Source organism: Bufo bufo, chromosome 3 (assembly GCF_905171765.1).
Source record: "Bufo bufo chromosome 3, aBufBuf1.1, whole genome shotgun sequence".
Lineage (NCBI taxonomy): Eukaryota > Metazoa > Chordata > Amphibia > Anura > Bufonidae > Bufo > Bufo bufo.
Genome location: NC_053391.1, coordinates 239,900,400 through 239,926,036, shown reverse-complemented (window position 1 = coordinate 239,926,036; position 25,637 = coordinate 239,900,400).

The window sequence follows — 25,637 nt, the reverse complement described above, 5'->3', positions numbered from 1 at the left end:
ATTCAGAGGATAAAACAGAAGAGGGAGTCCCGATATGTCCAGAACATCAAATCCCCACAAGGTGCCTCCCTATTTAAATCAGAAGACATTGCCGAACAATTTAAACTCTTTTACAAGTCTTTATACGATCTTCCTCCACATGAACTCAAATATTCCCCTGAGGAAAAAACACCTTGAGTCAAAAGCTTCCTGGATTCCCTTTCACTCCCCACCCTAACCCCTTCCCAGAAAGAGCTTCTAGCCAGACCTTTTTCTTCCCAGGAATTAGAAGCGGCTATAAAAACAACCCCTGAAGGGAAATGTCCAGGCCCAGATGGTCTCCCGATACTTTACTACTCCTCCTTTAAGAATATTCTTACCCCCTATCTACTCCCAATCTATAATTCTTCTTTAGAAGGGTCCCCATTTCCACCGACATGACAAGAGCAACTATCACTATTATCCCTAAAGATGGGAAAGACCCCACTTCTTGTTCCAATTACCGCCCCATCTCTGCTCAACGTTGATCTAAAACTCCTAGCTAAAATGCTCGCCCTCCGCCTGAATAAACTCCTTCCCACCTTAATCCATCCAGACCAAGTGGGTTTTGTCAAGGGTCGGGAAGGCAAGGACAATACCACCAAAGTCCTAAATTCCCTTTACTATGCCTCCCACAAACATACTCCCTTGATCCTGATTGGCACGGGCGCTGAGAAAGCGTTTGACAGACTTGATTGGTCTTACATCCGTTCCACTTTACAAAAATTCCAGATCCCAGACTCTTTCATCAACTCAATTTTCTCAATGTATGCCCAATCCTCAGCATCCGTGTCAGTTAATGGAATCCTCTCATCTAGCTTCCCAATCAGGAATGGGACCAGACAGGGCTGCCCCCTTTCCCCCCTTATTTTTGTCCTCGTCATGGAAACCCTCTTACAAGCGTTGAGACAGGAGAAAAATATTCAGGGCTTACGAGTAGAGGGTATAGAATTTAAACTAGCTGCTTTTGCAGACGACCTCCTAATAATCACGTCTAACCCCTATAAATCCATGTCCATCATCCTCTCACTACTGAACCAATTTGGATCCTTATCTAATTTTAAAGTTAATCCCACCAAATCTCAGGTCCTACACATGGGTCTCCCCCACTCAACCCTTGCCTCTCTCAAGGCTTCCACCCCTTTTAACTGGGACACTCAACAATTGACATATTTGGGTGTCAAGCTTACTCCCCGTCTTTCCGACCTTTACGCTCTAAACTATAAACCCCTTTTGTCTTCCATTATTGCCCAATTGAATTCATTAAATTTCCCTTTTTTATCTTGGTTTGGAAGGAAGAACTTGCTTATGTCCCTAGTTATGCCGAGACTCACATACCTAATGCAGACTCTCCCTATAGAACTGCCTAACTCCTTTTTCAGCCTTTTAAACAAACATATCCGTAAATTCATTTGGCAGGGTAAATCCCCTCGCATCTCCTTCTCTACGCTTTCCAAGCCAAAGAAGGCTAGTGGGATAGGATTGCCAGACCCTGAAATATACATGAGATCCATCCTACTGTCAAGGATAGTTGATTGGATTAGGTCTCCCTCCACCAAGACATGGATTACTCTGGAAAACTCTTTTTCAAATACTCCCCACCGGGCCCTACTACTGTCGGGTAAACCCCTCCCCAGTCAATGCCTTATCCCTAACTCGATGATTAGGAACACTTTCAAAACTTGGAAATGGTTTTTAACTAGGGAAAGTTCCATATCCCTTCCTTCCCCTTTATTGCTCACTAGAGACATAGTCTCCTTGGCTCCTAAAGAGCTTAGGGATGGCTTTCCCCTTTCCCTATGTTCTTCGGCCATCCCCATAGAGAAGCTAATAAATTCAGATGGGACATTACTTTCTGACTAAAAATTAGGTGAGCTCCTCCAAATAAAACACTGTAATCCCATCCCACTGAAATTTCTCAAATCAGAAACCCTCTCCTCCCTCAAAAACACCCCATCCCACAAAGAACTCCACTTATTCGAAAAATTGTTAAGCACCAATTTATATCCCTCCAAACTCATTTCTACAATTTACAGAAATCTGAAATCTGCAGCTTCTGATCCTAAGCCTGCAATAGTGGGATTGTGGGAGAAGGATCTACAATGGTCCCTATCAGATTCAGAAGTTTCCTCCATGATGATTGCTCCTCACAGGATCTCCAGATGTGCCCGAACACAGGAGAACAGTTACAAGATTATATCTCGCTGGTACAAAACTCCAGATAAAACGTGTCTTTACAACAAAAACTCCCCAAATCTTTGTTGGAGATGTAAAACAGCAAAAGGCTCCTACTTGCACATCTGGTGGTCCTGTAGCTTGATCAAACCAATAGTGAAAAGTATAAACAAAATCTGTCAAACTGCTATTACTTGTACACCAGAATTGACTCTCCTCTCCCTGGGGCTCCAGAAAATCCCCAAAAACAAAGCCTTGCTTTTCTCCCTTATGTTGGGAGCGGCCAGATGACTCCTTCCAAGATTCTGGCTTTCCTCTGACGTCCCTAGTTTTGAGAACTGGTATGCTAAGATAGACCAGATTTATAGGATGGAAGAGATTTTGCACTGGGAGCTTAGAACGAGATCTGTCTTTCTGAATATATGGAACCCCTGAAAGAGGTTCAGAGGTTACTCCTGAACTTCTTAAGTAAATTGCCTACTCTTTTATCTCTGCCTAACTAACCCTTTCCCTCCCCCCCTTTCCCTCTTCCTTTATTAAGTGACCACTTATCACTACTGTCCTACCTGACGCAGTAATGTAAACAAGTCATGCACCTGTATTTTTTACAAAATGTAACAGTCATAACAATTACATTTTACAATGTATATGTCTATGCAATACTTGTGATATTTATACCTGTATTGTTCCCTGTCTTTTCATATACGTTTTTTATGAAAATAAAAATTATCAATTTAAAAAAAAAAAGAGCATGGCAAGTGCTCTGCAAACAAATGTGGATAGGGAAATGACTTTAAATAACATAAAATACGTAAAACTAAAAAATAATAATCTTGATCTAAGAGGACCAGGTCCATATGGAGTAGGAGGTTGAGGAGGCGGTGGATGTAGCGGTGTCGTTGGAAGTGGCGGTGGAGTAGGAAGAGGTAGCCTACACTGCTTTTTGTTTTAAAATGTATTTTTATTTTATTAAATTAGGGTACACCCCAAAACATTCGGAAATATAACCCTCCAGTCGTGCTAAACACACGTTCAGACAATACACTGGCTGCAGGGCAGGCCAGCACCTCCAAGGCGTAAAGGGCAAGCTCAGGCCATGTGCCCAATTTGGAGACCCAGAAGTTGCAGGCGCTGACCCCTGTCAGTTAGTTTGTGTAGGCATGTGCATACTTACTGCCCCACCATGTCGCACGTCCCCGTGATGTTCACGATCCAATTTGATATCTGCTGTATCAACTTTCGATGTTCTTTTATGCGCCTACTATGGTGATCACGGGTGGCGAGGAATCAGGGTTGCAGGCCGGAGAGGGAGCGTGAGAAAAAGAGACCAAATTTAAGGGAGATAAATTTATTTTAAAAAATTGGGATCGAGAAGAAATGTGGGAAAAGCTATTGAGGCGCAAATGTGGGACAAATTACAGAAGCCCAAATGTGGGCCAAAAGAGTCAAGCAGAATTGTGGGAAAAGCTATTGAGGCGCAAGTGTTTTCCAAAAGAGTAGAGCGGAAATGTGGGATAAAGTATTGAAGCTTAAATGTGGTACAACTTGTTTAAGTTTAAGCATTGAATCAAAGGAGGTGGCGTGCATCAATTAAAGAAAAATTTCAGAAATTTTATTCCTTGTCACCTATGCAGAGCAGGGGTTTATTCACGTCTAAAATTGTATAATGTCAACCCAAGAATGTAACAGAAAAATTACAGAAATTAATTAAACTGTCTGGTGAATTTCACAAGAAAATGTAACTAACAAATATATTTTTTTACTTAACCGGCCTACTAGGTATAGCAGTGGTACTATACACCCAAAAATTGGTTAATTTCACCAGAAAATGTTAATGACAATTTTATTTATTTTTTAACCAGCCTTCTAGGTATAGCAGGTATATATATATATATATATATATACAGTAGGTATATATATATACAGTACAGACCAAAAGTTTGGACACACCTTCTCATTCAAAGAGTTTTCTTTATTTTCATGACTATGAAGGCATCAAAACTATGAATTAACACATGTGGAATTATATACATAACAAACAAGTGTGAAACAACTGAAAATATGTCATATTCTAGGTTCTTCAAAGTAGCCACCTTTTGCTTTGATTACTGCTTTGCACACTCTTGGCATTCTCTTGATGAGCTTCAAGAGGTAGTCCACTGAAATGGTCTTCCAACAGTCTTGAAGGAGTTCCCAGAGATGCTTAGCACTTGTTGGCCCTTTTGCCTTCACTCTGCGGTCCAGCTCACCCCAAACCATCTCGATTGGGTTCAGGTCCGGTGACTGTGGAGGCCAGGTCATCTGGCGCAGCACCCCATCACTCTCCTTCATGGTCATATAGCCCTTACTTTCAAAGTTTTCCCAATTTTTCGGCTGACTGACTGACCTTCATTTCTTAAAGTAATGATGGCCACTCGTTTTTCTTTACTTAGCTGCTTTTTTCTTGCCATAATACAAATTCTAACAGTCTATTCAGTAGGACTATCAGCTGTGTATCCTACTGACTTCTCCTCAACGCAACTGATGGTCCCAACCCCATTTATAAGGCAAGAAATCCCACTTATTAAAACTGACAGGGCACACCTGTGAAGTGAAAACCATTTCAGGGGACTACTTCTTGAAGCTCATCAAGAGAATGCCAAGAGTGTGCAAAGCAGTAATCAAAGCAAAAGGTGGCTACTTTGAAGAACCTAGAATATGACATATTTTCAGTTGTTTCACACTTTTTTGTTATGTATATAATTCCACATGTGTTAATTCATAGTTTTGATGCCTTCAGTGTGAATCTACAATTTTCATAGTCATGAAAATAAAAAAACTCTTTGAATGAGAAGGTGTGTCCAAACTTTTGGTCTGTACTGTATATATATATATATATATATATTCTAACTGTCTACTGAGCCATGCCACAGACTGTTATAGCGACTTCTAGAAGCCCCTAAATTTCACCTTGGGGGCTCTGACTGGACGGCAGAGGGAACTCCCTGCTAAGATGACACAGTCTTTATTGACAGCAGCATCTGAGGAGACAATGACCGAGATCTGAGTTATCTCTGATCCTGGTCATTATGGGTGCGTATGGAGCAGACTCAGCTTGTGAGCCCACTCAATTTATTCCCTGGACACAAATCTTGAAAATGTATTATTCATTAACGGGTTAAAGTCCTGCTCCACCTCCAGTCCCTAACATGTGGAAATGATTATGTCACAGTTGTTGTCACAGTGTAGGGGGAGGGGAGGTACACTAGAATGACAACAGAAGAAAAATGACCAGGAACAAGGCCTCAAGGCTAGGTAAAGGGAAATGGTGACCACCTAAGGAAACCCTAAACCTAGCCTTGACTCCTTGTGAATAAAGGTATTGCTTTATTGGAAAAGCATAGGATACAGCGCAACAGACTACACGTGTTTCGGCTCGAATGCGAGCCTTTGTCAAGCATGATATGCATTACTACAAACACATTTAAATAGTGCGCCATCTCCGGCGTCCACACGTGTTGATGTCACATCACCATGGTAACATGTATATACAAAACATAAATTCTCAACAGAAGACATGTTTTAATGCATAATCGCAATAATAGTAGATATCCTATCTATGCAAAAGGAAATACAAAAGGTAAGCTAGAAAACATGCTATGCAAACAGACACAATCAATTAAAGTCAAAAAGAAAATAATTACCCTGAGATGTATTTATCTCGTACAGGCTATGCTTGGATCAAGGGTTTCCATTCTTGGCATTTTTTGTCATTTTTGTCATTTTTTCTGTGACTAAACAAATAAATATATAATTAAAAAGCAAATAAAATAATATAATAAAAGTATAAAGAAAACTGAAATTCATCTATTTTCTACAGAAATGCGCTCAAATTGAAAACTATCAAAAGCTTCAGTGGGACAAAATGTAATACCTTTTTGCAACAAGGTATTACATTTTGTCCCACTGAAGCTTTTGATAGCTTTCAATTTGATATGGATTGTAGATGTTTTTTTAGGAGTATATGTTTAAAGGCTCATTTTGCAACTAAAGATATGTCAGTCTCTACATCTGTTTCACCTGTGCATGATTCTTTGACTTTAAATCAGTTTGGTTTGAGTCTGAAAAGCAGCTTTCAGCCTCCAAAAATACATCATCCAGCTGAGACTTACATATTTTTGGTGCAAAGAGATTTCAATGTTATTATCTCTGACTTTCAACACGAGGGTCTGCCTTTTGCGCACAATCTATCCAAAGAGGAAAGGCATGCACTACGCACTATATTAGATGATAAATCTGTCATTTTTAAACCGGATGGTAATGTTAGATAGGGAATATTACTTTTCAGAAATTTTAACACAACTATCTGACCGTGACACATATCGCCCTTTAGATAGGGATCCGGTTTTTGAAATTAAACGGAAATTGTCTCATATTGTACAAATACATAAATTATGTCAATTCTTGATTAACCAACATCCGGTTACCCCGGTATTATATACGTTGCCAAAAATTCGCAAATGTTTAACAGCCCCCCCAGGCCGGCCAATCGTGGCCTCCAATGATTCTATTTTGTCTGCACCTGCTATGCTTATAGAAAAGGTACTAACTCCATTGACAAAAAAGACTTAGTCTTTTTTATTGGACACGAATCAGTTCTTGTCTGATATTAAGAATATACAACTTGAGACAGGAGATTTTTTAGTGACATACGATGTATGTAGTTTGTACACATCAATTGAACACGTGTAGGGTCTTACTGCTGTAGAATGGATCCTGGAATTTTCTAATCATACTCCACAAGAAAAATATTTTTTTTTACAGTTACTCAGATTAGTTTTGGAGGAAAATTATTTTTTATTCCAGGACACATTCTTTCAACAGAAACGCGGGACCGCGATGGGCTCGCACGCCGCACCGCCATACGCAAATAGCTATATGGCTTGGTTTGAAGAAAAATTAATATATGACAATCCATTATATATGCAATCATGTATTTTTTGGCGTCGCTTTATAGACGACATTTTTTGCGTATGGCGGGGCGGCGTCGAGTCCCTCGAGCTGTTCACTGCATATTTGAATAACATATGGCCTGAATTATCCTTCACAGTTCAAAGTGATTTGAACAAAATCAATTTTTTGGATACTTGGGTGATTAAAGGCCCGAACAACTCCATACAAACTGATTTGTATATTAAAAAAACAGATAAAAATAGCCTGTTGCACTATTCTAGCAATCACTCACCAGCACTTAAGAAATCCTTGCCTCTTTCGCAGTTTAGACGATTTGAGAGAATTGTGTCAGACGAATCATTGAGGGGAATTAGATTGGCGGAGATGGCAGATAAATTTTCCTGCAGGGGCTATCCGAGACCCTTGCTGAATTCTGAAATAAAAAAATGTAGTGGCAGTGCCGATATAAGAAAACCTTATAGTGACAATAGACGGCTACCGTTTATTGTAAAATACCATCCATGGATCAACAAGTTTCGCCATGTGATCAATAAACATTGGGGGATTGTGCGTGCTGCTTACCCAGATGTTGTTGAGTTCAGGGATATTCCTATGATCTGCTGCAAAAAATATTAGGGACACTATTGTTAAGGCAGACATAGGTGGTACTATAAATATGTCACACCAACTTTTTCTTTCTACTCCTAAAAAGGGTACCTTCCCATGTTTGCAGTGTGTCCATTGCTCAGCAGTAATTAAGGGTGAATTCTTTTCTCACCCACATACAGGTAAAAAATACCCAGCTAGGGGCTTTTTTACCTGTGACAGCAATTATGTAGTGTACCTGTTGAAATGCCCCTGTGGTTTGGTATACATTGGCGAGACTTCTACCAGAATGAAGGATAGGTTTAGTAACCATAAGTCCAGCATACGAAAGAAGAATTTGCTATTACCAGTCCCCCTTCATTTTGATAGATGTTCTCACAATGTATCACAATTAAGATTTCAGATCATTGAACAGGTTCAACAACCCCGTAGAGGGGGCAATAGGTTACTAATGCTTAAAAAACGAGAACGTTTTTGGATCCATACTCTGCAAACTCTTGAACCAAGGGGTCTCAATCGAGAGTATGAATTGAGCGCATTTCTGTAGAAAATAGATGAATTTCAGTTTTCTTTATACTTTTATTATATTATTTTATTTGCTTTTTAATTATATATTTATTTGTTTAGTCACCGAAAAAATGACAAATTAAAAAAAAATGCCAAGAATGGAAACCCTTGATCCAAGCATAGCCTGTAAATACATCTCAGGGTAATTATTTTCTTTTTGACTTTAATTGATTGTGTCTGTTTGCATAGCATGTTTTCTAGCTTACCTTTTGTATTTCCTTTTGCATAGATAGGATATCTACTATTATTGTGATTATGCATTAAAACATGTCTTCTGTTGAGAATTTATGTTTTGTATATACATGTTACCATGGTGATGTGACGTCAACACGTGTGGACGCCGGAGATGGCGCACTATTTAAATGTGTTTGTAGTAATGCATATCATGCTTGACAAAGGCTCGCATTCGAGCCGAAACACATGTCGCCTGTTGCGCTGTATCCTATGCTTTTCCAATAAAGCAATACCTTTATTCACAAGGAGTGAGTGCCGGTCTTCTTTCTTTGATATTGAAGCGGGTTTGTTCCACCCTGGACGCGAGCACCACGAAACACGGAGGAGTGCCGACTGCTTACATCTTGTGTAGCCCTGACTCCTGTCAGTATTAATAGACCCTGAAGGTGGAAATATTCATACACCAGAGACCAAGGCCCTAATAACCCTGGAAAGCCCTAGGAATAGTGAAAGGGTCTGAGACCACTGGTTCTTTCCCAGATGGACGAACCAGTGTCTCCCTGAGGCCTAGTAAACAACAAGCAAATGGGAGCAACAAAATACCAAGAGAAGTACACTTATCTTCAATAGAAAATGGATGAGCAGGAACTCAGATGAGGACCACACACCAGCTTTTCCAACTCCAGGCAGAGAATATCAACCACATGGTATGAAATGTGAGTCCAGACTAAATAGAGGAGCAGTAATGACCACAAGCTACACCTGAGACAAGAGGTGTGGTCATTACTAACAACCACACTGCAACAAGTGAAAACAGATAGACTGTCAAATAACCTAACGTGCAGCCAGTCTCTCAGATCTTCTAACCTCTGTCACTGGAGGGACCGTGACAGTTGTCTTCATGTAACTGCTACAGGAAATCACTGGCCTCAGTGCTTAAATATGCACGAATGGCACATGGCCAGTGTGCCAGGTCAATAATTTGCTGCAGACGTCACATTAAAATGATTGAGAAGTCATAATTTCTGGGCAACAGGGACTGGTCCATTGGTGCTGGACAGCTGAACCTTTAAATTGTGTAGTCTGTCTTTTTAGTTTCCTGTACATATTCTTGCACAAAATGACCTGCCTCCTCTGGCCCTCCATGCACCAGAATGAAATCTACAGCAGCTTGGAGGTGTTGTACATTTCTGTAATTATTTGTGTCAGTTTCTGGCATAAATAATGATGAATTATCCTGGGCCAATTGCTTCCCACTCACTCCACCCTTTGCCACACTCCTTTTTTTTAGATTTGGCGAGGGTGGCGTGAAATGCAGATTACGATGAGAAAAGTTACAGATGCCAAAAAAGGCCTAGGTAAAATTATGAATTTCTGCCATAGTGCAGCTTGCTAATTAAAAATGTTGTACAGATGTTAGGACTCCAATTTCTTACAAAACAAATTCAATATGTTATTGTGACATACTTACATAGTTAATACGGTTGAAAAAAGACATAAGTCTTTTAGTCCATCAAGTTCAACCAAGGGATAGGTGGGGATGTGAATCCCAAAAGGAAGTGAGACTCAGATTTCTACACATGTATAAGCATTAATGTAATTTACTTTTAAGAATTCATCTAAACCCTTTTTAAAACTGTCCACTGTTCCTGCTGTGACCAAGTCCTGAGGAAGTCTATTCCACAGATTCACAGTTCTTACAGTAAAGAAATTTTGACGGTTCTGGAGACTGAATTTTTTCTTCTCCTGTCGAAGGCATTGCCCCCTTGTCTTTTGAGGGCATTTGACATAGAACAGTTTTTCACCATATTTTTTGAATGGCCCATTTATTTATAGATGAAACTTGAAAAATTAGAATATCGTGCAAAGTTCATTTATTTCGGTAATGCAACTTAAAAGGTGAAACTAATATATGAGATAGACTCATTACATGCAAAGCGAGATATTTCAGGCCTTTATTTGTTATAATTTGGATGATTATGACTTACAACTTATGAAAACCCCAAAGTCAGAATTTTGAGGTACCCTTTGCTCAGAGGATATGGATTAATTAGCTGACTAGAGTGTGACACTTTGAGCCTAGAATATTGAACCTTTTTACAATATTCTAATTTTAAGTTGCATTACTGAAATAAATGAACTTTTGCACAATATAAAAAAAATTTGCGTTTCACCTGTATTTGTATAGGTTAATTATGTCCCCCCTTAGACGTCTCTTCTCAAGACTAAATTAATTTAATTATTATAACTAACACCCTCCATGCCCCTTATAAGTTTAGTCACTCTCCTTTGTATTTTTTCCAGCTGCAGAGCATCATTTCTATGGCTGGTGCACAGAACTGAACTGCATTTTCCAGATGAGGCCGCACCAACACTTTGTAAAGTTGTATTATCACATCCTTGCCCCGCGAGTCCATGCCTTGTTTAATGCATGACAATATCCTAGTAGTCTTAGGAGCAGCTGATTGAAATTGCGTGCTGTTATTTAATCTATGATCTACAACTACACCAAAATTCTTCTGTACAACTGACTCTCCCAGTGTTACTCACCCTAGGACATATGATGTGTGTAAATTATTACTTCCCAGATGCATAGCTTTACATTTATCCACATTGAACCTCATTTGCCAAGCAGATGCCCAATCACTCAGAGTGTTCAAGTCAGCTTGTATTTTTTGAACATTTTCCATAGAGCGCACAGTACTACACAGCTTAGTGTCCTTAGTAAAAATAGAAATGGTGCTATTAATCCCATCCTCGATATCATTAATAAATAAATTAAATAATAGAGGACCCAGCACTGAACCTTGGGTACACCACTTATAACCCTGGACCATTCTGAATCGGAATCATTGACCACAACTCTCTGGACATGGTCCTTCAACCAGTTTTCAATCTAATTAAAAACTATACTTTCCAAGCCTATAGACCTTACTTTACCTATTAAACGTCTATGAGGGACAGTATCAAAAGTCTTTGCAAAATCCAGAAAAACTACATCCACAGCCGCCCCTCTGTCCAGGCTTCTAGTCACCTTTTCATAAAAACATGACATGCTAGTAAATCTCTGGGCGGTCACAAACAGACACATATATCATAAACAACTCCTAATTGAGCATTGAAAAATCATGTTTTTTTCAAAGCTGATCATCTCACACCACACATCTTGGGGTATGTCACTCCAAGAGGAAAGGTGAGAAAGCACACTTGTGTAATTTTTTGTTGTTGAGTAATAGTAGTATTTTTATCTCTTGTATAGGGAAAAGTGTCATAATGATTGTCAATCACCTATATATTTTTTTTAACCATCTCTTGTCTTAAAATGCAGTTGTACTTCCCGCAGCTGATCCATAGGTATTGAAAAGCATGATACTGTACTGTAGCAACAAAATTCTCATATTCAGTCATAATATTAGCAGAACATGAACCTTTGAGATAAGAGTTGAAGGCTTTTGATAACAAGGAAACATCCATTTGAAAGAAATAGGTAGGAGGATGAGTGAGAATGCAGCTGCTATGGCAGAGGTAGTTGCCAGAAGGTAGCTTTGGCATTAGTGGGCGTGAGTCAACATGTAAAAAGATTTTAATAACCAACAGTATATTCTTTCATTATAATAGAAGGCACTGTGGATATCAAGTTCAATAGTAGGAGTGTAGTTCCAATACAGGGCGTTCTGCACAACAAGTTCCATAGCATGACTGTCCAAGTCCAATAAAGGACACTCTTCACAACAAGTTCGATAGCATGAGTCATTTGGTTCTGTGGGAGCTCCAGAACACTCACACCACAGGCCAAAGCCCTACAGAACAAGCTAGCAAGCACTTGTGGAAAGTGATGGTGAAATCAATTACTTATTGCCAGCATGCAGTATCCATAGTCCAGAGATATAAAATGGGAATCAAACAGCCAGTGAAAATCAAGAGGCATAGGAGGAAGGCAATGCTGTTATGCAACATAACAGCAGGATGGGGAGGCAGTGGGTGAGCAAGCAATGTGAGGAGAGGGGAGGATCCTGAGCTGAAAAATGCCAAAAGGATGAACGTAGCATGGCAGGTAAAAGGAAAGGGGGCATGGTCGCACTTGAGTTTGCTAAAAAAAAAAAATACTCACACCACAGTCTGAAGCACTAAAGAGTGAGCTAGGCAAGCTCACATGAAAAGAGATTGTTTAATCAATTACTAACTTACAGCATCCAGTACCCATAGTCCAGCGATATAACATAAGAAGGAAAAATCCGGTGAGGTTCAAGAGGCAGAGGAGGAAGGCGGTGCCACCTGTCAGATCAGACTGGTAAAGGATAGGAGGTGCTGGAGCTCCCAAAGAACTAAGTGATTATGACTCATGCTGTTGAACTTGTTATGGAGAGTGTCCTCTATTGGACTTACACAGTTGTGCAGAATGCTCTGTATTGGAAGTATACTCCTGCTAGTGAACTTGATGTCAAGAGTGCCCTCTATAATAAGGAAAGAATATAGGTTATTAATACCTTTTTTCATGTTGAATTACGCCCATTAATACTAATTTGCCTAAACTGCATGTATTTGAATATGAAGACAACTTTAAAATTCAAATTCAAATCGAGACAACTTGAAAATGAAAAATCAAATTGAGACAACTTAAAAATGAAAATTCTAATTGATTTTCATTTGAACTTTGACGCAGAACACCTGCAGAGATGAAAAATGAACGCCAAACTCTGGTTTTTACATTTATTTATATATTTTTTTTCTTAATACAGTCCTGATCAAAAGTTCAAGACCACTTGAAAAATAGCAAAAAATCATATTTAGCATGGCTGGATCTTAACAAGGTTCCAAGTAGAGCTTCAACATGCAACAAGAAGAAATGGCAGTGAGACCAAAAAAAATTGAGCATTTAATTTTATGAAAACAACGAATAAACTGAAACAGGCTGTTTTTCAGCTGATCAAAAGTTTAGGAACACACCTCCAAAAAAAAAAAAAAAAACTCCCCCCAAAACAGAAATCCAACTTCCAAACATGAACTCAGTAATGAGTAGCTCCGCCGTTATTGTTTATTACTTCCAAAATTCGTTTCGGCATGCTTGATGCAAGCTTTTTCATGAGGTGAGTGGGAACATTTCTCCAAGTGGTGAAGACGGCCGCACGAAGGCCATCTACTGTCTGGAACTGTTGTCCATTTTTGTAAACTTCCCTTGCCATCCGTCCCCAAAGGTTCTCAATTGGATTTGGATCAGAGGAACATGCAGGATGGGCCAAAAGAGTGATGTTATTCTCCTGGAAGAAGTCCCTTGTCCTGCGGGCATTGTGTACTGTAGCCTTGTCCTGTTGAAAAATCCAGTCGTTACCACACAGACGAGGGCCCTCAGTCATGAGAAATGCTCTCTGCAACATCTGGACATAGCCAGCGGCCGTTTGACGCCCCTGCACTTCCTGAAGCTCCATTGTTCCACTGAAGGAAAAAGCACCCCAGACCATTATGGTGCCCCCCCCACTGTGGCGCTTAGAAAATATCTCAGGTGGGATCTGCTTGTCATGCCAGTAACGTTGGAAACCATCAGGACCATCAAGGTTAAATTTTTTCTCATCAGAAAAAAAAACTTTCTTCCACCTTTGAATGTCCCATGTTTGGTGCTCTCTTGCAAAGTCCAAACGAGCAGTTCTGTGGCGTTAAAGGAGACGAGGTCTTTGAAGACGTTTTTTGTTTTTGAAGCCCTTCAGTCTCAGATGCCGTCTGATGGCTATGGGGCTGCAGTCAGCACCAGTAAGGGCTTTAATTTGGGTCGAGGATTGTCCAGTGTCTTGACGGACAGCCAATTGGATCCTCCGGCACAGTGCTAATTCAATTTTTTTGGGTCTTCCACTTGACTTTTTTGTTCCATAACCCTCAGGATCATTTAAGAAATTCCAAATGACTGTCTTACTGCGTCCCACCTCAGCAGTGATGACGCGCTGTGAGAGACCCTGCTTATGCAGTTCAACAACCCGACCACGTTCAAAAAGGGAGAGTTTTTTTTGCCTTTGCCATCACAACATGTGACCTGACAGAAAATGACAATGAATCCACATCTTTGCACAGATTTGGCCTTTTAAAGGCATGTGGTCGTAAAATTTGGATCAGCTAAAAAACAGCCTGTTTCAGTTTAAACGTTTTTTTTCAATTAATTAAATGCTCAAAAAATGTTTTGTCTCAGGGCAGAGCTAGCGCCAGACGAGGATGGTGGTGTGTGTCTGAGCTCCGTCTAACAAGCATTTCTTTACCGCAGCCTACGTTTGCTATACCGGCCAGAAAATGGTGAAAATAGGCAACCCGAGACAAGGGGAACCTCTGCATCACCCGAAGCCATCCGTCACAACTGGTGATATGGATAAATTCATTAAAAAAGCGGTGGCTATACATGTCGCTAAAGAATCCAAAATGGCGCCGGCAGCTGCTCCGGATGATGAAATCCAGGACATCGCTGAAAGAGATAGCGATTCGGATGATACTGGAAGCCGCTCAAATCTTCCTATCTCAAGAAAATACCTGAAATCAGTCCTAACCAAAGTCTTAGAACCGCTGGTAAGCGAAGTTTCCTCCCTGCGACAGGATATTAGGCATATCGGGGGAAGGGTGGAAGACCTCGAAACCGCACATACCGCAATGCTCGATTTTCAGTCGGCTGCTTCTAATAGCCTACATGCGGTGCAGATCCACCTAAATTCCATGTATGCTGCCCTGGAAGATTAAGAGAATCGGGGCAGGAGGAATAACCTGAGGTTTCGGGGCCTGCCCGAATCAATTCTTAATTCAGAAATACCTGAAGCAATAATGGCTCTATGTGAGCAGCTCCTGGGTCCGGACCATCCCAGCCCGATTATCGAAAGGGCTCATAGGGCCCTTCACCCTAAACCTAAACCAACTGAGCCGCCCAGAGACATAATCTGCCGACTACTAAACTTCCAGGACAAGGAAGAAATATTGGAGAGTGCTAGGAAAAAGTCAGAGGTGTTGTTTAGAGATCATCGCATTCACGTTTATCAGGACTTAGCTCCGATAACCTTGAAGAAACGCAAAGCACTTAAGCCCCTGACCGAGTGGCTCATCCAACGGAAAATCATCTACCGATGGACTTTCCCTTTCGGCCTCTCATTCCTTTACAAGGGGAACAGATCACGATTAGATCCCACTCTGACCTAGAGCAAGCGTTTCAGCACCTGGAGATCTCCAGCATGGAGATCGAAAACTGGGACTTTATCCAAGATGTCGCCTCCTTACCAGAAGTCCCCAAACCGCAACCCTTTGAGCCCAGGAGGACCCCCAAATCCCATCGTCAGAGGAAGAAGACCAATTCGATCACTCCTAGACGTCTCTCCACAGACTCTTTTTGAACCTTCCCCCTGGTTCATTATTTAGTCGCCGAAAAGATGGCCTCACATGGGTGAGGATGAGAAAGCAGTGAATCCATACCCTCCCAATCATATGTAATTATTGTATTGTAATGGTTTCATGTTCCATCTCCTTGTCTCTCTCCCTCCAATTCCCTTCTCCCATCCCTCCCCCCTTCATCCCCTCCCCTCCCCTTAGTCCTCCTCTCTTGCCTCCTGTTTTCTTCATAGGGGCCTATTCTAGTGGTGGTCCGATGGAGAGATGACCCTAGCCTCTCTTCACATAATGTTGGTGCAGACTTCTCTAATCCAGTTTTACTTCCCCAGTCTCACTACTCCCCTTCTAGTTCTGCCGGCTGACTCAGAGCTAGAGGTGACCCCCTGGCTCGCCCCCAGGCTCTGGTGTTGTTTCATCTGCTTCTTCGGTAAAGTTATGCTAGTATAAGGGTCATTACCCCAAATTTCCCCCCTTATGGATGATACTGCAGATATACTGCTTATGTTTTTTGTTTCTTTCTTTTTTATTTTCTAGTTATTTTGTTCTTTATGTTTCCACGTCACCAGAAAATTCCGGAAAGATGGTATTGGTATGGGATGCGCAATTAAGGTTTGACCTTTCTTTGTTACTAGATGTCATAATTTTCCTTCTGGAGCCTAAAAATTACCATACTCTCACACTTTTCATAGCGAAACTCGCTTCTCCTCGCGTCCCAGATGGCTGACCTAAAAATAGCCTCTTATAACGTTAGAGGTTTTAATTCCCCATCTAAAAGAAGGCAGGTATTTGGGATGTTGAGGAGAGAGGGAACTACAGTAGTGTTCCTTCAGGAAACGCACTTAAAGCTGGGCCACTTCCCTAATCTTACACACTCCTACTTTTCCCAATGGTTCCACAGTGGTTCCAACTCATCTAACTCTAGAGGCGTGAGCATAGGGATGCAAAAAGGAGTTCAGTTTCAGCTTCTAGACCAATGTTTGGATCCTGAGGGAAGATACTTAATGCTAAAGGGGAAAATCCTTCAACACATATACACCTTTGTCGACGTGTATGTCCCTAATACGAAACAAATTCCCTGGTTAAAAAATATCCTGGACAAAATTAGCAATTTTAGGGAAGGTACCTTAGTGCTGGGTGGAGACTTTAACTTGGTCTTAACCCCCCTTCTAGACTCCTCTTCCGGAAAATCTGCTCACTCTCAGTCTGCCATTCGCTCCCTGACTTCTAAACTCTGGAAGGCCCAACTTATTGATGTTTGGCGCACCTTCCACCCAGACACTAAGAATTATTCTTTCTATTCAACAGTCCATGGCTCTTATCAGCGTCTGGACTACCTCTTTATTTCTAAAAACCACCTCCAGAACTGTAAAGAAGCGAGCATAGGTAACATTCTCCTTTCTGACCATTCCCCTATATACTTGTCCCTCAATACGCCAAGGAAAAGCGAAACCTTTACATCCTGGAGGTTGAACGAACAATTATTAGGAAATGTGGAGGCTAGAGCCAAAATACAAATGGTTTTGAAAGACTATTTCCACCTAAATGCTTCTTCAGAAATATCTCCCCAGACCTTATGGGATGCCCATAAGGCCGTTGTAAGAGGACAATGCATTAGTATTGGTGCCCATCTCAAGAAAACTAGAAATCAAAAAATAGATGATCTCCACGAGAAAATCACCCGTTTAGAAAAATCTCACAAAGTTTCCCTACTCAAAGCTCATCTGAGTGAGTTAAATAACCATAGGTGTTCCCTTAGGGACCTATTAAACACCCTATCAGTGAAATACTACCTTAATTCACAACATAAGATATTCACCCATGGTAATAAAGCCTTTAGGTTCGTTATGAATAGGGTTAAAATGAGGAAATCAAACAATTTCGTGCATAAACTTACTAATGCCTCAGGTTCACACATTTTTGATTCAGATCTAATTGCAACGCAATTTAGAAACTTCTATGAATCCTTATATAATCTTGAGGGTCCCACCCCTTCTCCTTTCTCCCCTGAGCTATCGCCATCCCTTCCCGATTATCTGGAGAAGTTGCACCTCCCCTCCCTTTCGGAGGAGAATAAAATACTGTTGGCCTCCCCTTTCACTTCAACAGAACTTTTGGAGGTTATCCGTAACTCTCCCAAAGGGAAAAGTCCAGGTCCGGATGGCCTACCTATTTCTTACTATTCTACTTTCCATGACACTCTTATACCTCACCTTATTCCACTTTATAACCTAACCCTGACCAACACCCCCTTATCTAAGGACATGACCAAAGCCCATATTGTCTTAATCCCTAAAAAAGGTAAGGACCCCTCACTTTGGCCCAGCTATAGGCCCATCTCTCTTCTTAACATCGACCTTAAATTACTGGCCAAAATGCTGGCGAATCGTCTAGCGTCTATACTACCTTCTCTGATTCATAGAGATCAAACTGGCTTTGTTAGGGGGAGAGAGGGCAAAGACAATACCGCCAGAGTCCTTAACATCCTCTTCTATGCGGAAAAAAAAAGCTTTGCCCTTGGTCCTTCTCAGCACAGATGCTGAGAAGGCTTTTAACAGAGTTAAATGGTCTTTCATGAAATCTGTCCTCTCCTCTCAAAAATTCCCAATACCTTTCCTATCAGCTATAGATGCCATGTACTCTAAGGCCTCCGCCTCAATCTCTATCAATAACACCATTTCTTCCCCCTTTATGATAACTAATGGAACCCGACAAGGCTGCCCCCTTTCCCCTCTTCTTTTTGTATTGATTATGGAGCCTCTCTTGCAATCCATTAGATCAGACAGGGATGTCAATGGTATAAACCTTGGGGATCAGGAACATAAGACGGGGGCCTTTGCCGACGACCTGCTGATTATGATTGGCAACCCAAGCGTTGCTCTCCCCAAGATTTACCACCACTTAGAAACTTTTAGCAAACTTTCCAACTTTAAGATTAACCATAGCAAATCTTTAATTATTCACACTGGCCTTTCTAACTCCTTGAAAAAACATTTGGAACAAAACTCACCTTTTAATTGGGCTACCCCACATCTAACTTATTTAGGCATCAAAATAAGTAATGACTCCTCCCAACTTTTTGCTTTAAATTATACTCCTCTTTTGAACCACATTTCTACTACCTTAAAAAACCTTGACCTGCCAATACTATCCTGGTTTGGTAGGAAAAACCTTCTCATGTCTTTAGTATTACCTAAACTGACTTACCTACTCCAGGTCCTCCCTATCCCCATTCCTTCCTCATACTACGCCTCGCTTAGATCACTATTTAGCTCCTTTATCTGGAATAAGAGGAAAGCCCGACTCTCATACAAGTTCCTGAACAGACCCAAGGCGCTAGGTGGTATTGCCCTTCCAGATCCTGAATTGTATGGGAGGGCCATTCTCCTCTCCAGACTTATGGATTGGATGAGGGCTCCTCCCCACAAATCCTGGGTCCAGATTGAACAATCTTTAGCTAATTCATCCTTTAAAGCTCTTCTGCTAGGCCACAAATGTCTCCCCCCTATTACATCAGATGTAACTCCCCTGATTAAAGCCACTTATAATGCCTGGAAATGGCTCCAATCCACTCACCTCCAAATCCCCTTTCCATCACCACTCCTTCAAGTACGCAATATTTTACAAATTGCCCCCAAAGTTTTCCAGGACAGTTTACCCACAAACCTTAGAGAATCTGTGGTAAAACTGAGAGATTTACTTCACGATAATACGCCCTTGTCTTTAAGCAGTTTAAAGGAAAGCCTTTCAATCCCCCCTTCTCTTACGCTTAAGAATCCAGTATACTTCATCAAGGCCTACTTATCTCAACATATCTCTTATGGTGACCTTATAAGACCTTTAAACTGGTTCGAGAGCTTGATAGAGAGCACGCAAGATCCCATAAAGGCGATATCGCAGTTTTATAGCAGAATCAGAACCCACACCACTTCTGTTTTACCCTCCTTCATTGGCCTATGGGAGAAAGATTTAAAACGCACTTTTTCAGCTAAAGAAATTCACAATATTTTAAACTCCCCACACAAATCGTCAAGATGTGTACGCATTCAAGAGAATGGGTATAAGATAATTACTAGGTGGTATAAGACACCGGATATTGTCTCCAGATACTCGTCATCTGGCTGCGACAGATGTTGGAGATGCTTAGCTGAAAGAGGCTCCTACCTACATATCTGGTGGGAATGTCCAAAATTCCTATCATGGTGGAAGAAAATATTCCAATCTTGCAACCTTATCTGTGGAGTGGATCTTGCCCCCTCCCCTGAGATAGCTCTTCTAAGCATTTTACCTTTTAATCATAAAATCCCTAACTTGGGTCTTTTCAAACATCTGATTGCCGCAGCCAGATTACTTATCCCAAGACTTTGGCTCTCTACAGAAACCCCTCCCATAGAGCAATGGCTCTCGAAGGTTGACCAAATCCATAGATTTGAGGAAATCTCCTCCTGGGAGTTGAGAAACTTTCAAAATTTCACAAGAACATGGCAAGCTTGGAAAACATTTAGGAATTCAAATGTTCAGCCTTATAATATTACCTGAGAGTTGTGGTCCACACTTTTCTCTTTCACACTGGGCTTCCCTTATTGGTTTCCGCCCTCCATTGTCACATCTCATTACTTGTTTGCTTATCGCACCCATACCTTACCATCTCTTTCTGGCTACCCGGCCCTCTAGACTGGGTTGTTCCAATATATGATGATATCTTTGCTTATGTATCTAAACCTGTACTCTGTGACGTTGCTGTTAATTGTTAATTGATGCTTCAGACAGGAGGTTGCATCCTCCAATTTGTACTGATTTACGGATTTTCTTAATAAAGAAATAAATAAATAAATAAAAAAAATAAAAAAATGTTTGGTCTCACTCTCATTTCTTCTTGTTGCATGTTGAAGTTCTACTTGGAACCTTGTTAAGATCCAACAATGTAAAATATGATTTTTTGCCATTTTTCAAGTGGTCTTAAACTTTTGATCAGTTCTGTATTGACCATAAAATATGAGGATGGATAATGAAAAATAAATTTGAAACTGGTCTTTTATTATTTTAATTTTGGCACACATTACCTATGCTCAGATTAAAAATGAAAAAGCAAATTAAATGAATTCATTTTTAATTTTGGTATGAATTCTGTGCAAATATTGAAAATAAAATAGCAAATAGGTATTTGAATTTGACAATTTGAATTAGAATTTTGGGCACTTTTACATCCCATATTGGTATAGGATATAGTGGGCCAACCATTTTAAGATCATTGGATGGCCTAACTGTGGCTTCTAGTTTATGAGAGTTTTAGATGTGGGTGGTAACATAGAGGATTTTGATTAGAGATGAGTGAATTTTTCAAAAATTCGATTCGCCGGTTCCCCGAATTTTTCAGGAAAAATTTGGTTTAATCCGAATATATTCGAATTACGCTAAAAAACAGCTATTTCCTGGCTGCTCAGAGCATTTATAGTGGTGTAGAACACTGTGCCTAGTAGTAACACGCATAGGGAGCCTGCTTTGGTAGTGAAATAATACTGTGCATCCATATGATATTCAGATGACAGGCATCGCTCTTAGAATCACTGCACACCACTTATTAGGGCAGTTACGGGGCCAAAACTGACCAAATAACTCAAGTATGAACTCAATCTTACAGGTCAATGTTAGTGTCAATAAGAAACAAACTCCTTTTACACCGTCGCCAGCTGTTTCCATATAGATGTCAACAGAACCTGTTCTATTAAACGCTTATACAAGTAGAGGCCCACCGACAAAGTGGAGAGGGTGTCCGCAGTAAGTTTGTGTTGACGTCACTGATTCATTTTCCCCATTCTCTGATCCGTCAGAACTGGAATTGAGCGGACACCTGGATGTTCGGGTTCGGACGAACTTCACAAAAAAGTTTGAGTTCGGGACCCGAACTTGACCCGAACTTGACCCCGAACCCAATTGAAGTCAATGGGGACCCGAACTTTTAAGCACTAAAATGGCTCTAAAAATGTAATGGAAATGGCTAGAGGGCTGCAAATGCCAGCAAAATGTGGTTAAGAGCATGGCAAGTGCTCTGCAAACCAATGTGGATAGGGAAATGACTTCAAATAACATAAAATACGTAAAAATAAAAAATAATAATCTTGATCTAGGAGGACGAGGTCCATATGGAGCAGAAGGTGGAGGAGGCAGTGGATGTGGCAGTGTAGGTGGAAGCAGCGGTGGAGGAGGTGGAGTGAGCCTACACTGGTTTTTGGTTTGAATATATTTTTATTTTTTTTAAATTAGGGGAAAACAATGGGAAATATAACCTTTGATACCCCCCTCCAGCCATGCTAAACAAACTGTCAGACAATACATTGGCTGCAGGGCAGGCCAGCACCTCCAAGGCATAAAGGGAAAGCTCAGGCCATGTGCCAAATTTGGAGACCCAGAAGTTGAAGGGGGCAGACCAATCAGTCAGTACGTGTAGGCGTGTGCACACATACTGCTCCACCATGTAGCACATCCCCGTGTTGTCCACAATAATCCAATTGAATATGTACTCTATCAACTTTCGACGTTCTTTTCTGCGCCTACCATGTTGATCAGGGTTAGCAGCGAATCAGGGTTCCACGCCTGAGAGGGAGCGTGAGAAAGGGATACCACATCCAAGGGAAGATAATTGTTGAAATTAAATATGATCGAGCAGAAAAGTGGGACAAATTATTGAAGCGCAAATGTGGGACAAGTTGTTAAAGTTTATTCATTGAATGAAAGGAGGGGGAGCGCATCAATTAAAGAAGATTTTTTGAAATTTAATTACCTGTCACCTATGCAGAGCAGGGGTTTGTATACGGCAAAATTGGTAAAATGTCACCTGCCAATGTAAAGGACATTAGTGAAATGTTTTTACCTGTCTACTAGATAGCAGGGGTATATCACAGCCAAATGCTGCCTCCTGCTAAGATGTTCCATATCAGCTGGTGCTGCTGGTTGTTGTGGCGTGCTGACAAAGCTTTTCCACATTTCGGCCATGCTAACCCTGCCTTCTGAGGTGCTGGTGGTGCCCCAGCTGCGTTGGCGACCTCTTCCTCCTCCTCTGCCTTCGACTTGTGCTTCCACTGTGCCCCTGCTGTCAGGTGGGAATGCCACCAGCAGCGCGTCTACAAGCGTGCGCTTGTACTCGCGCATCTTACGATCATGCTCCAGTGAGGGAATTAAGGATGGTAAGTTGTCCTTGTAACGGGGATCCAGCAGCGTGGCCACCGAGTAATCAGCACAAGTTAGAATGTGGGAAACTCGGCAGTCGTTACGGAGACAATGCAGCATGTAATCGCTCATGTGTGCCAAGCTGCCCAGAGGCAACGCAAAGCTGTCCTCTGTGGGAGGTGTGTCGTCTGTGTCCTCTGTATCCCCCCAGCCACGCACCAGTGATGGCCATGAGCTGGTTTGGGTGCCACCATGCTGTGAACACAGTTCCTTCTCCTCATCCTCCACCTCCTCATCCTACAGAACTGTGCCCAAGCTGGACAATTGTGTACCTGGCGTTTGTGGGTGCAGGAACCCACCCTCAGAGCCACTTGTAAATGACTGTCCGGACACCCTATGAAATGATCCCTCTTCCTCCTCCTGTGCCACATCCTCTTCCATCATCGGCAGAAGCATTTTTTCAAGAAGGCATAGAAGTGGGATAGTAACGCTGAGAATAGCGTTATCGGCACTGGCCATGTTGGTGGAGTACTCGAAACAGCGCAACAAGGAACACAGGAGGCCCAGTCATTGGTGGTGAAGTGGTGCTGTTCCGCAGAGCGACTCACCCGTGCGTGCGGCAGCTGAAACTCCACTATTGCCTGCTGCTGCTCGCACAGTCTATCCAGCATGTTCAAGGTGGAGTTCCACCTTGTGAGCACGTAGCATATGAGGTGGTGAGCGGGAGGGCCGAAGTTACGCTGCAGCGCTGACAGGCGAGCAGTAGCAGGGGGAGAACGCCGAAAGTGCGCACAGACGGCCTGCACTTTGCAGCTCTGACATATCGGGGTAATTTTTAAGGAACCTCTGCACCACCAAATTCAGCACATGCGCCAGGCAAGGGATGTGCATCAAACCTGTTAGTCCCAGAGCTGCTATGAGATTTCGCCCATTATCGCACACCATCAGGCCGGGCTTGAGGCTCACTGTCACCAACCACTTATCGGTCTGTTGTTCAAGGCCCGTCCACAGCTCCTGCATGGTGTGGGGTTTGTCCCCCAAACATATACGTTTGAAAACTGCCTGCTGTTGTTTACCCCTGGCAGTGCTGAAGTTGGTGGTGAAGGTGTTACGCTGACCGGATGAGAAGCCGGTAGAGGATGAGGAGGCGGAGTAGGAGGAGGAAGCAACAGGAGGCAAACAGAGACCGTGGTTACTGGTCCACGTATCTGTAGTTAGATGGACCATGCCACAGATTGCATTGTGCACACCTGATTCTGTCCCCCACTTGGTTGTGAAGGAAAGGGATGGCACACCTGCAAAAGTAGTGGCAGCTGGGCACGACGTACTGTGGGACAGCCACCGCCATAAGGCTTTTAAAACTCTCCGTCTCCACCAGACGGAATGACAGCATTTCAAAGGACAGTAATTTTGAAATGCTGGTTTTCAGGGCCAGGGATCGCGGGTGGGTAGGGGGGTACTTCCTCTTCTGCTCCAGTGTTTGGGAGATGGAGAGCTGAACGCTTCCATGGGACATTGTGGAGATGCTTGGTGGTGGTGTTGTTGGCAGATCCTCTGTTTGCGGGGTGGCAGGTGGCACTGTCACTCCAGAGGTGGATGAAGAGTCCGAGAATGCAGCATAAGAGAAAGCAGGAGTAGCCAGAGACCTTTATTGGTTTTTGAGGTGTCTACACCACTGCAGCTCGTGCTTTGCACTTAGATGCCTAGTTATGCAGGTTGTGCTCAGGTTGAGAACGTTTATGACTCGCTTCAGGCTCTGAATGCACAGCGTGCAAACCACTCGTCTCTTGTTGTCAGCACATTGTCTGAAGAACTGCCATGCCAAGGAGCTCCTTGGAGCTGGCTTTGATGAGCTCGGTCCCTTGCTGCGGTGGGCAGTAGCAGGCGTACTGTCTAGGGGACGGCCGATCCGCTTTTGCATCCTGCTCCCTCTTCTGCAGTGCTGGTGGCTCTGTGCGACCACCGCCTCTTTCTCCGAACTACACAGGTCACTCGCATGACCTTGATTCCATGTGGGGTCGAGGACCTCATCGTCCTCCACACCATATTCCACCCAGTCTTCACCCCTGCCCTCCTTGTCGGTCTGCACACTTTCGAAAGCCACAGCAGTTAGCACCTGTGTTTCGTCATCATCCGAGACGTGCTGCAGTGGTCCTCCCATGTACTCATCTTGAAACATAAGTGGTTGGGCATCGGTGCACTCAATCTCTTCCACTTCTAGGGCAGGGCTATGTGGATGGCCCTGGGAAACCCTGCTAGCAGAGTCATCAAAAAGCAGAAGAGACTGCTTCATGACTTGGGGCTCAGACTGCTTGGCTGATTTGCAAGGGGATGAGGTGAAAGACTGATTGACATCGGCTGCAGGTGCCAACTCTGATCTTTCAGCAGGAGACTGGGTGGAAGACAATGTAAAGGAACTTGAGGCACTGTCAGCAACCCAATCTACTATCGCCTGTACTTGTCGTGGCCTCACCATTCGTAAAGCCACATTAGGCCCGACCAAATAACTCTGAAGGTTCTGTCGCCTACTCGCAACTGAGGAAGGTGTTTCACTTGTACGTGTAGCTGACACAGATCGACCACGTCCTCTCCCTGCAACAGGAGCTCCACCAGCAGCACCACCTTAGGTGCCACGTCCCTTATTTGACGCTCTC